Source organism: Nematolebias whitei, chromosome 16 (assembly GCF_014905685.2).
Source record: "Nematolebias whitei isolate Nwh7 chromosome 16, NemWhi1, whole genome shotgun sequence".
Classification (NCBI taxonomy): Eukaryota; Metazoa; Chordata; class Actinopteri; order Cyprinodontiformes; family Rivulidae; genus Nematolebias; species Nematolebias whitei.
The window spans coordinates 3,902,675-3,912,975 of NC_056513.1; the positions used below are offsets into that span (position 1 = coordinate 3,902,675).

Here is a 10,301-nt window from a genome sequence, read left to right on the forward strand (position 1 = left end):
GAACCCCCACATAGTCCTGGTCAACACCCGACGGCCTGCCCTTCTCCCGGACCCCACCCCCGGAATGGCAGTCAGGGAACTAGGTAGGTAGGAAGAGGAGAAAAAATAAATAAATAAATAAATAAAAATAAGACCCCGACACATACACCCCCACCCCTAGATGTGCTGTTGATGTGTGTTGTTGTAGAGTGCCATTAAAAAGGAAAGAAGAAGGAGCAAAGGCTGGCAAGGTGCCAGTTTCCCCTCCACCCCAACTCTATCCAAACCCTAGTGTCTAAATGTAACCGTTGTAAGTGAGCACAGGCACAGGGGGTGAGAGTAAAGTCATCCCACCACCCATAGCCATGTGCCCACTTCAAATTCCTATATATGAATGTCATGAGGATGTTATGAATGAATGTCTAAGGTGTACAATAAAATTGAGTCCCAGGTGGCTATGGTCAACAAAGATGTAAAATTGTTGCAGCACACCCGAGCCCAAACAACCCTAAATGTGTGGAATTGAAATGAAGAGGGTGGAGGTGCATGGTGAGGGATGGGGAGAAATAACTGTGAGAGCAAATGCTCCCACAGGGAGTCAGCTCCCCCACTGACCCAACCCCCCCCCCCCCCCCCAGCCCCCCAAGGTCCACCCAGGGATTGAGGCCAAGACACCTCTCCATCTGGACCGACCGCCAGGCCCGCTGAGCTCCAGACCAGAGAGGGACAGAGCCCCGAGGGCCGCCATAAGCCGCACCAGCAGCCTACACACCCGAGGGCCACCAGGACCCCCACAGACCGCAGTCAGCCCGCTACCAGATGGAGCCAAACCCCACCAGGACGACCCGGCCAAGAGCGCCCGCCCAACCGCCGACAGTGCCAGGAAGCACCGGGAGCGAGCCCCCACCACAGGAAAGGGGCCAGCCAGCCAGCCATGCACAGTCCCGGGCCGCCCCTAAGGACATCCACCCCATCCCCACCCCAGAAGAAATACTACACCCACCCCTCATTCGGACATCTCTCAAAACACATAGCACACTAGACACCACGGAGCCTCGTTTTCAACTCAGTTGAGATTTGTGGCTGTAGTTAAGATATTATTTGAGCTTACGAGATGTTAATCAGCCGCTCCTGGTTGTAATAAAACACCTTGTTGTTATGGTTACGCATCATAACAAATGTCCAAAAGTTAAAAAGTTTCACAAGTCCTTCCAGCTACACAGCATCCAATACTAGAGGAAGTAATCATCCAAAAATAGTGACTTGCATCCAGAAAAAGAGGAATTAAACTTTCCAAAAGCAATATCTCAGAATGAATATAACAGATCTACTCCACCATGCAACCACCCCGAGCGGCGCAACTCTAAAATGTTCTGGAAGGTTGATGAACTCTTAAACCTATGTAATTTTAACAACGTACGTATATGTTGTTAAAATTACATAGGTTTAAGAGTGTACTGTATATGTACTGTATAAGTGCTGCAAAATTTTACTCACCAGCTCTGCAGACCAGCAGCTCAGTTCCAGTCTGGCTCGGTTCCAGTTCTGCAGAACTACCCTGCAGTGACAGAGCCCACCGCCCCGTCCAGGTTGACGTGCGCGTGGATAATTGAGCTTCAAGAAGCTTCAGGATTATTTGCGACTTTCCTGCCAGTTCTGTGAGCTTCATAGAAAGATCCTTATTTCTGACTTTGTGTTGCAAAACTTTCCCCCCATTTGGCAGAAAGCAGCAGGCGGAAGCACTGTTGGCTTTTGGGTAGTGTAGTTCTCTTGACTGACATTAGACTGTAGGCTTAGTGAAAGAAAACTACAAAATGGTGGCACCTGTCCTAAGTGTTTTTTTGGTTAACTTTTTAATCCTGTACCGTCCCAATCTCGTGAGTTAAATTAAAGTCTACAATCGTGTGTCGTGTACAATCTTATGTTGAAAAACCGCAAAGTAGTGAGGGATTACTGTATATGTAAACCAGCCACCTCGATCATTTGAGGAAACTATGCATTCTAGTTTTTATATTGCTTAAAAGTACCCACTTTTTCCATGTTTGGTCAACCAGTAGTTGTGTTTATCCCCAGCATTCATTGTGCAGGAGGCATGGGACAATGGGTTACAAGTCCATCATAGAGACACATAAGGACAAGCAAGACACGCTCGCTCACACCAAGGGACAAACAGTTACCAAATAACCTAATTTATATGTATTCAGTCTGTGGGAGGGTTTCTGCCTTCAAAATTTAATCTGGCGAAAGAAAATCAGCTACCTGAAGTTTTCCTCTCAACATAAACAATCAAACGTTGCAGAGGTTGTTGTTTTTTTTCTGATGCACTTATCTGTAAATTTGTTTGCAACATCAGATTCCTGAGGCACAGACTGTGACTGTCAAATGCAGGCTGGCGCCCTTTCGAAATAAAACATCCTGCGGCTGCAAATCAATGAATTTGAAATATTCAAAAAACATTTTTTTTTTAAAGAAAAACGTTTAATATTTCTGTGTGGCCCTGTTCCAAAGGTTCTGTGGACAGGTACTGGTTGAGGACCTTTACCTTCAAAGACCCAGTATTTTACAGTCCTCCTCTGCATTGCCGGCAGTAAGTCAGACCCGTTCAGGGTGAGAGTCAGACTCCAGGACTGCCCGCCATCACAGATTCTGATCCAAACTTTTAGGAACAAAGTTTCTTGGTGCAGCCAGGGGGTAGAGGGGGTTTGGTTCAGTGGCTTTAGGGTTTAAGTGCAGATGGGAACATACATTGATGACAACACATAGCACTGATATTTATATGAATATAATGCAATGCATATAAATGTAAACAAAAATAAGCACATGGGTTTGTAAGTAGTACATGTAGAAAACATTAAATGTGTATTACACATAGAGACTTGTTTGAGTCTACAGTGCAGTAGAAACCACTGTCACAAAAATAAACCAATGTGCACAACAGAAGTTTAAGTTTTCCTTAAACTTCTTAAAAGCAATGTCTAAGAATTGCAGAAAAATGTTCCTACATCTCAGCTGAGATCAGGTTATTTTTTTCTGAGCACACCTACATTGCCCTGTCCTGACAGAACCCCCCCCCCACACACACACACTTTCCCTCCGGGGCACAGAGGATTATCTGGGGACTGCCTGTCAGGCTGCAACTAATGATGGAGGTCTTACTGAGCATTTAAGAAAGCAGCTGAGATGAAGATCAGCACCTCCAAATCTGAGGCCTTGATCTTGAGTCATAAAAGTCTGGACTGTCCTCCAGGTTGAAGGTGAGGTTCTGCCTCAAGTGGAGGAGTTAAAGTATCTCTGGGATTTGTTCACGAGTGAGGAATGAGTGGAACGTGAGATCTACAAACCGATCTGTGCAGCTTCTGCAGTATTGTGGAATCGGAGACGTTCCATTGTGGTGAAGATGGAGCTGAGATGTGAGCAGAAGCTGTATGTTTACCGGTTGGTCTACATTATTACTCTCACCTATGGTCATGAGCTATGGTAGAGACTTCAAAAACAAGATCCTGGATCCATGAGGTCCAAATGAGATTCCTCTGCAGTGTAGCTGGACTCTCGCTTAGAGATAAGATAATAAGTTCAGTAATCTGGGAGAGACTCGGAGCAGAACCACTGCTCCTCTACGTACAGAGGAGACAGGTGAGAAGGTTCAGGCATCTGGTAAGGATGAACCTTGGCCGCCTCCCTAAGGAGGCGTTCCTGGCATGTCCGACTGGAAGGAGATCTTGGAGAAGACCCAGGACACGCTGGAGAGACTACATCTCTCACCTGGTCTGGGAACGTCTTGGAGTTCTTTAAGAAGAACTGGAAAAGTTGGCTGTGGGGAGAGAGGTCTGGACCTCCCTGATCCAGATTCTTCCCCCCAAGAACTGAGTCCAGAACCAGATGATGGATGGATGGACTACTTATACAAAAAAAACAGACCTTGTTTATGGCAGGATAGCTCAAAAAGAACAAAACTAAAACAGTTTTCATGGATGAACTGAAGCTTTAAGTTTTCTCCGGCTTCTTGCCTTCCATTTGCACCTAAAGGGGGGCTGGCACTGACAGCAGGAAGCTTTGAGACCTTTAGCCCTTCCAGCGTGTTTACCACTGACATTTATCCACCTCTTGTGAATGCTTGACTCCCTCCTGGCTAAAGCTGCTCCCCTTTCACTGCCCTTTGGCTTCAATTACGAGACAGTTCCTCCAACTTAAGCACAACCTGCAGCTACGTTCTGCTTTTCCCCTCAGCCTGCGTTGATATCAGGAATAATCCACCGCTGCCTGTGAGACTCGCAGGAGGACGAGTACAAAAAACTCAAAGAGCAATCCCTTCACGGTGTTATCACACAGAAGCAACACAAACTGGAGGTGATGTAGAAAAGTGATCCATCATTTATTTTCTGCCACTAACTGACTTGTCCTCACGTTCTTTTTACAAGAAGCATAAAACAGGAAAAAACTGAAAGACAGAGTCAAGGACTTTCGGTGAAAGGAAGTGTGTTTCAGGTGGAGGCTGGGGCCTAAATCATGTGGCTCCAAGGTAAAATTCTGCAGACTGGTATCAAACAAACATAATTAATGTGTGCTCTGCATGGTTGGGTCACATTCCTGATGTTTCAAGACATGCCACCTCTTCTCTGGCTTCATGTGGGCTAAAAAACCATGAACCAAATAACTCCGTCTGGTCCTAACCATTTGTCATGTTGTGAGCATGACAACTTGAAAAGAAGTGAGGTACCCACTTCCATTTTGGTGTGTGGCTGCATTTAGCATGAGTAGCCTCTATAGAAAAAAAATATTGGGTTGCCACATCAAAATCCAAGATGGCTGCCACCATATTCATTCAACCTTTATTTAGACAAGTTAATCCCATTGAGCACAATCGCTGTTTGATAGTTGTTATGGATGAATTCAACTCAAACTGTGATGATGTCACACTTCACTTCTGAGCCTTTGAAAAGTCCTGCAAACTTGTTTTCTAAAATCAACACTTCTTTTAGAGTTTATCCATCCTAAACTTTTAGTGTTTTATTTTCTTCAGTGTCTCTCTGCTGTAAGATTTATGACTCTCTGTCAAATCCTGCCCGAGTGCTCAAGCTCTCATTGACTTCCACCGTGTATGAACTCAGAGCTTTTCCTTTAAAACTGGAAGCTCCGACTCTTTTTTAACTCATCACATCTCCAACACGATCACACAGCATTTATTAAAACAACGGACGGTTGAGCAAATGTTTCTGTGCACGTTTTTATTTTTAATGCAGAAATTGATTGACATTTGCATTCTGTTTTTTGTTTTTCTATTTTAAGTCAGATTAGTGGAGTTTTCAGGGAGGGACAGACCATGTTACCGTGGTTACCACAGATTCTCTCTGCCGTTTGTTCATCAAAGAGTTGTTTCAAAATAAAAACCTTTAATGATTGTTGGAGTAGAAAGTTGATGGATGTTGGAACTTCACAAAGTTTGAAATCCATTGTGAATTTTTCAGATTAGTATTGTTATTAATTCATAGCAAACTTAACCCAACAAAGTTCAGTCAGATCATCTGGATGTTTTTTTGATACGTTTCGTCCTTCATCCAAAGGACTTCATCAGTCCGAGGAGCCACCACAAACTTAGTCCCACAAATAGCACAGCCACATAGTGGGCCAGTCAGTTTGCTGATGATGAGATGGTTTCTGAGGCCCGCCCTCTCCCCCGTCTACTCCTCTCAGGCAGCCATAGCCCAAAGTGGTTCAAAACATCAAAGTTCATGCTCAATAATCCAGGTAAAAAATCCCAAAAAGTTAGGTCACGTCAACTGGGTGTTTTTGTTTTTTTTGTTGAACCACTTTGTGTATGACTGCCTCAGAGGAGTAGATGGGGAGAGGGCGGGCCCCAGAAGTCATCTTATCACCATCAAACTGGTTGGGCCACTATGGGAGTGTGCTGCTTGTGAGACTGTTTGTTGTTGCTCCTCAGACTGATGAAGTCCTTTGGATGAAGGACAAAACGTCTCAACAAAAAACAAACTGTCCAAATGACCTGACTGAACTTTGTTGTATTACTGAGCACGAATTTTGACAACAGACGTGAATTTTTATTATTATTATCGTTTTTATTTGTTAGAACCAAACTGGATTTGTTTCCTCCTCTCTCCTTTGAACGTTTCACCTCTCTCATTGTTGCAGCTTTCTGTAAGAGCTACGATTCTGTTCTGATTCTGTTTTTGCAGTTTGCCTCACACGTTGGACAACTGAGCGCTAGAACTCACCTCTGCTCAGCGACTGAAAACATAAAGAGCCATAATTTGTGTCTGTCGGTTGGAAACTGTGCTCTGGGATTTGTAGTTCAGTCCCATGGATTTGCCATCTGTGCACACACATCGGATATATGTGTCTTCTGTTTTATGATCCATAGCCACGCACGGTGTGTAAAGACTTTCACGTGACTCATCCCCTCAGAGAACAGAGATGTGCGCTGGTGTGTTCACAGAACTTTAGAGCTTCGCCAAAGAAATGATGGTTTTCCGTCCACAAGTGAGGCTTTTCAGATCCGGAGTCAAAATATGAAACGAGCACAAGCTAAACGTTTATTGTTTTAATTTTGTCAGATATGACTGGAGATGCTTGTGTCTCCTGCAGAAGGCGTTTTAAGCAGAACCAAACACAGATCCTGACAAACTGAGCGTTGCTGAGCTTCTGTCAAACACTTGGTGATAAAAGGAACAAAAAACAAACTGTCACACTGAACAATGTCGTCAGAACCAAGTCCAAGTTTAGTCTGAAAACAAACACAGTGATGATAATACCAACAAATACACGCCTACAATAGCAGACTCACATTGTGCATTATTTTGGCTCACTATATAAATCACAAAAAATTCAATCGTGTCATCTGGACAGTTTCTTTTTTGGAAGAAATGTTGTCATTCATCCGAAAGACTTCATCAGTCTGAGGCCTGCCAACCAGATGTGTCGTGTTAAATAGCGCCTTATTGACGTATTTCAAACCAGTCTGATGTTGAGTTCCCTGGCAGCGTGGCTTTACACTTGCAAAATGGAGGACCATCAGTCTAAAATAATCTATCATCAGTGCATAACAATTAGAGCTGGGATTTATAGCCCGAGCCCCCAGCCCAGCCTGACCCGACCTGAAATTTGGGCCGGGTCGGGCCAATATTATGTGCTTGATGGGTAGGCCAGGTCGGTCTCTGGCTTTTGATATGGTTTTGTGATTCATAAAGCACAAAGAAAACTAAATAAGAATGCACACAAAAAAAGTTTTAAAATAAAATTGTGTTAATCTCCTTGTTGAGGAGGAGGCAGGAAGTTTATATGTTGAGGATGTGAAAGAAACAGTGCAGAAGTTAATCGGACTGTGAAAAGAGAGAGTAGCGCTGGCGCATTGCGCAACAATTGCGCATGTGGCCCCGCCCGCCCTTTGATCAAACATCTGAGCATTTGCAATTGACCCACAACAAGCGACATAATGGAGCTGTAAATTATTAAACAAAAGCATAAAACAGGATAACTCAGTTTACAAAGCCAGCACAGTGAAACCTGCTGATGTGTGTCAGGTCAGGTGCATGCTCAGGTACGACATGCCGGTTGAAAGAGGTTAAAAAAAAAGACTTAAGCTTCAGATGGACAACGGGATCATCAGCCCGCTCATCACTCCGCTGACCGGCCAGTAGAATATAAGTTAAAAAAAAGACAATCTTCATCTTTAGATTTGATTTTTTAGGCTATTTGTTTTGTATGTTAATATCCATTTGGGGCAGCACGGTGGCACAACTGGTAGAGCTGCTGCCTCTCAGTGAGCAGGTCCCCGGTTCAAATCCCGGTCCAGGGTCCTTTCTGGTTGGAGTTTGCATGTTCTCTCCGTGCATGTGTGGGTTTTCTCCGTGTACTCCGGTTTCCTCCCACAGATCAGGAACATGCATGTTAGGCTGATTGGTAACTCTAAATTGTCCCTAGGTGTGAGTGAGAGAGTGAATGGTTGTTTGTCTCTATGTGTCCCTGTGATGGACCTGTCCAGGGTGTCCCCTGCCTCTCGTACAGTGATTGCTGGACGTGGGCACCAGCGACCCCCATGACCCAAAATGGAAGAAGCAGGTAAAGATAATGGATGGATGGATGGATATCCATTTGGTGACTTAATTAAAATAAATCTTAGATCTTCTTTTCTTTGAAATATGTTTTTAAAACTATCATGTCAAACTGATTTGCATACAAAAACAGTAAAAGCTTAATTTAAAACAAAAAGTTGTCTTTTTTTGGGGGGGGGGGGGGGTCGGGCCTGTAATTACAATTAATTAGTCTGGTTGGGTCGGGCTTGGAAAAAATGCCTACGGGTTAGTGCCAGGCTGGCTCCGATTTTTTAAAGCCTGAATGCAACTCTAACAACAATCAAATTTTAGGCAAAATGGCCACTTACTACTCTCTGAACCAGCCCAAGGGCAACCTGGCCAAAATGGTTAAACAGAAAAAGAGTAAGTATGCTCAATCATCCAGGTAAATATATCACTATATGACGCATTTATGTGCGACAAACCTGTTCAAGCGTATGCATCAAAGTCCAATTTATGAAGCAGCACAGACGGGTTGGAGATGGTCACGTGACTCACTCAGCAACTTCTTCGGACATCAGCGCGCAGAAGTTTCTCCACACCAAAACAATCTGCGAAACAGTGGGTCAAAGAAAATACAGACTCGAGTTGGAAGCTTGCATCAGAACATCAGTGTCAGACAGCCAAGCTGTGGACCGGCTCCTGGTTTTTAAAAGTACTTCTTTTGTGTTCATGCGGAACTGTTGAGGTTGAAATTACAGCAGTCCCTCATTTATCATGGGGATCCGTATCCTGAAGACCACAGAATGTCATGATTTCGGCTCCCTGCCTCCTCTGCTCTTTGCCACCTGTAAGCACTCTTGGCCACGCCCACTTCTCCGCTCTGCATGGTGAACAGCTGATCAGCTGCAGCAGGAAGTTTATCCTGCAGTATGGGCTGCACAAAGGTGTAGAAATAATCTTTTTCTGCAGCTCTGGGCTGCCCAAATGCGCAGCAGGTGCTAAATAGTTTAAAATAATTTATTTAAAAAAAAAATTCCATGCCCATCGTGCGGCTCATCCATCAATCAGCCAATTGTGTGTCATGTCCAGTTTTATTTTGAAAAACCGCGATAGAGTGAGTCCACGATAAATGAACCATGAAGTAGCGAGGGACTAATGTACACCATTATTCAAAATTATTAGTAGTTAGCAGCCTCAGCTGATGCATATTTATTACAATTTTAAAATAGTTTTTAGTGCAACAGCATTAACGCTCAAAAGTTGTTTATTTGTATTTTTGTGCTGAAATTCTATCCTCACGTTTCGCTCGTTTGCAGCTTGTGTATTCTTCAACCAGTGACTGATTAATCAGACTGAGTTGAAGTTTCAGGTCAGTTCAAACGTGCAGCTTGTTGCAGGAGACGGAGTGAAAGGCGACTGTACCTCTGTTCCTCTGAAACCAAACCAATCAGTTGAAAGAGGCTAATAAGCATCGTGGTGCATTATAGGCTGAGCCACGTCAGCCATTGCTTTTATTAAAAGTATTGATCACTTGGGTTTACTTGTTAAAATGAGCGCGAGCAGGAATCAGTGTCCTTGAAATGTATTTATGCAGCAAATGGCTGCGAGTCAAACTCAAACCTTGCCGAGTATATACAGCTTTTCTTTTTTTCTGAGGTCTTCTGTGTAATGAAACGGAACATGATCGAGCCGAGGAGCTGCCTATAGAAAGCGTAATTAATGCAAACGTTTTCTATTTACTATGCATCATTTGATGGGTCTGTAAATGAATTAAAACCCCGACTGTGAATACAATGGCGGTTGTGTAAAATGTAAGTAAAAATGAAATGCAGTGATTTGCAAACCTTAAACTCTTTATGAAAATGGAGGATAGTAAACACACAAAATGTTTAAACTATAACTGACATGATCTGCTTGTAATGTGTCGAAACAAGTGCAGGAAGACTCGGGTAAAAATTTATAATTATTTATTTTAAGCAAAAACAAAAGTGCTGACGGGGCAACGAAACTTCCTTCAACCAGGAGGAGAGGGAACCAGAGCAGACACAGGTCATGACACCGTGAACGGATAGTGATACTTAATCCCTGGATACCAGGGGAGTGAAAACTCATGGATTAAATACCAGAGGCTAATGAGACAAAGTGGACACACCTTGAGTGATGGGATTTGAATCAGGTGTGCATAGGAGCAGAAACACAAGGAACAGAGAAACACTGGGAGGTGCAGAAATACACAGAACAGTGTCTCAATATTATACAATTAAGAAAATATGTTTGAATTTCATATATATA

General features: G+C 43.6%; 1 protein-coding gene across 1 annotated transcript in view; it reads right to left on the reverse strand.

Moving 5' to 3' along the window:
• The window catches only part of LOC119423029 (ribosomal protein S6 kinase beta-2-like), a 39,372-nt gene that overhangs the window by 23,587 nt on the left and 5,484 nt on the right, over positions 1-10,301 (reverse strand). The gene's annotated exons all lie outside the window — the stretch shown is intronic.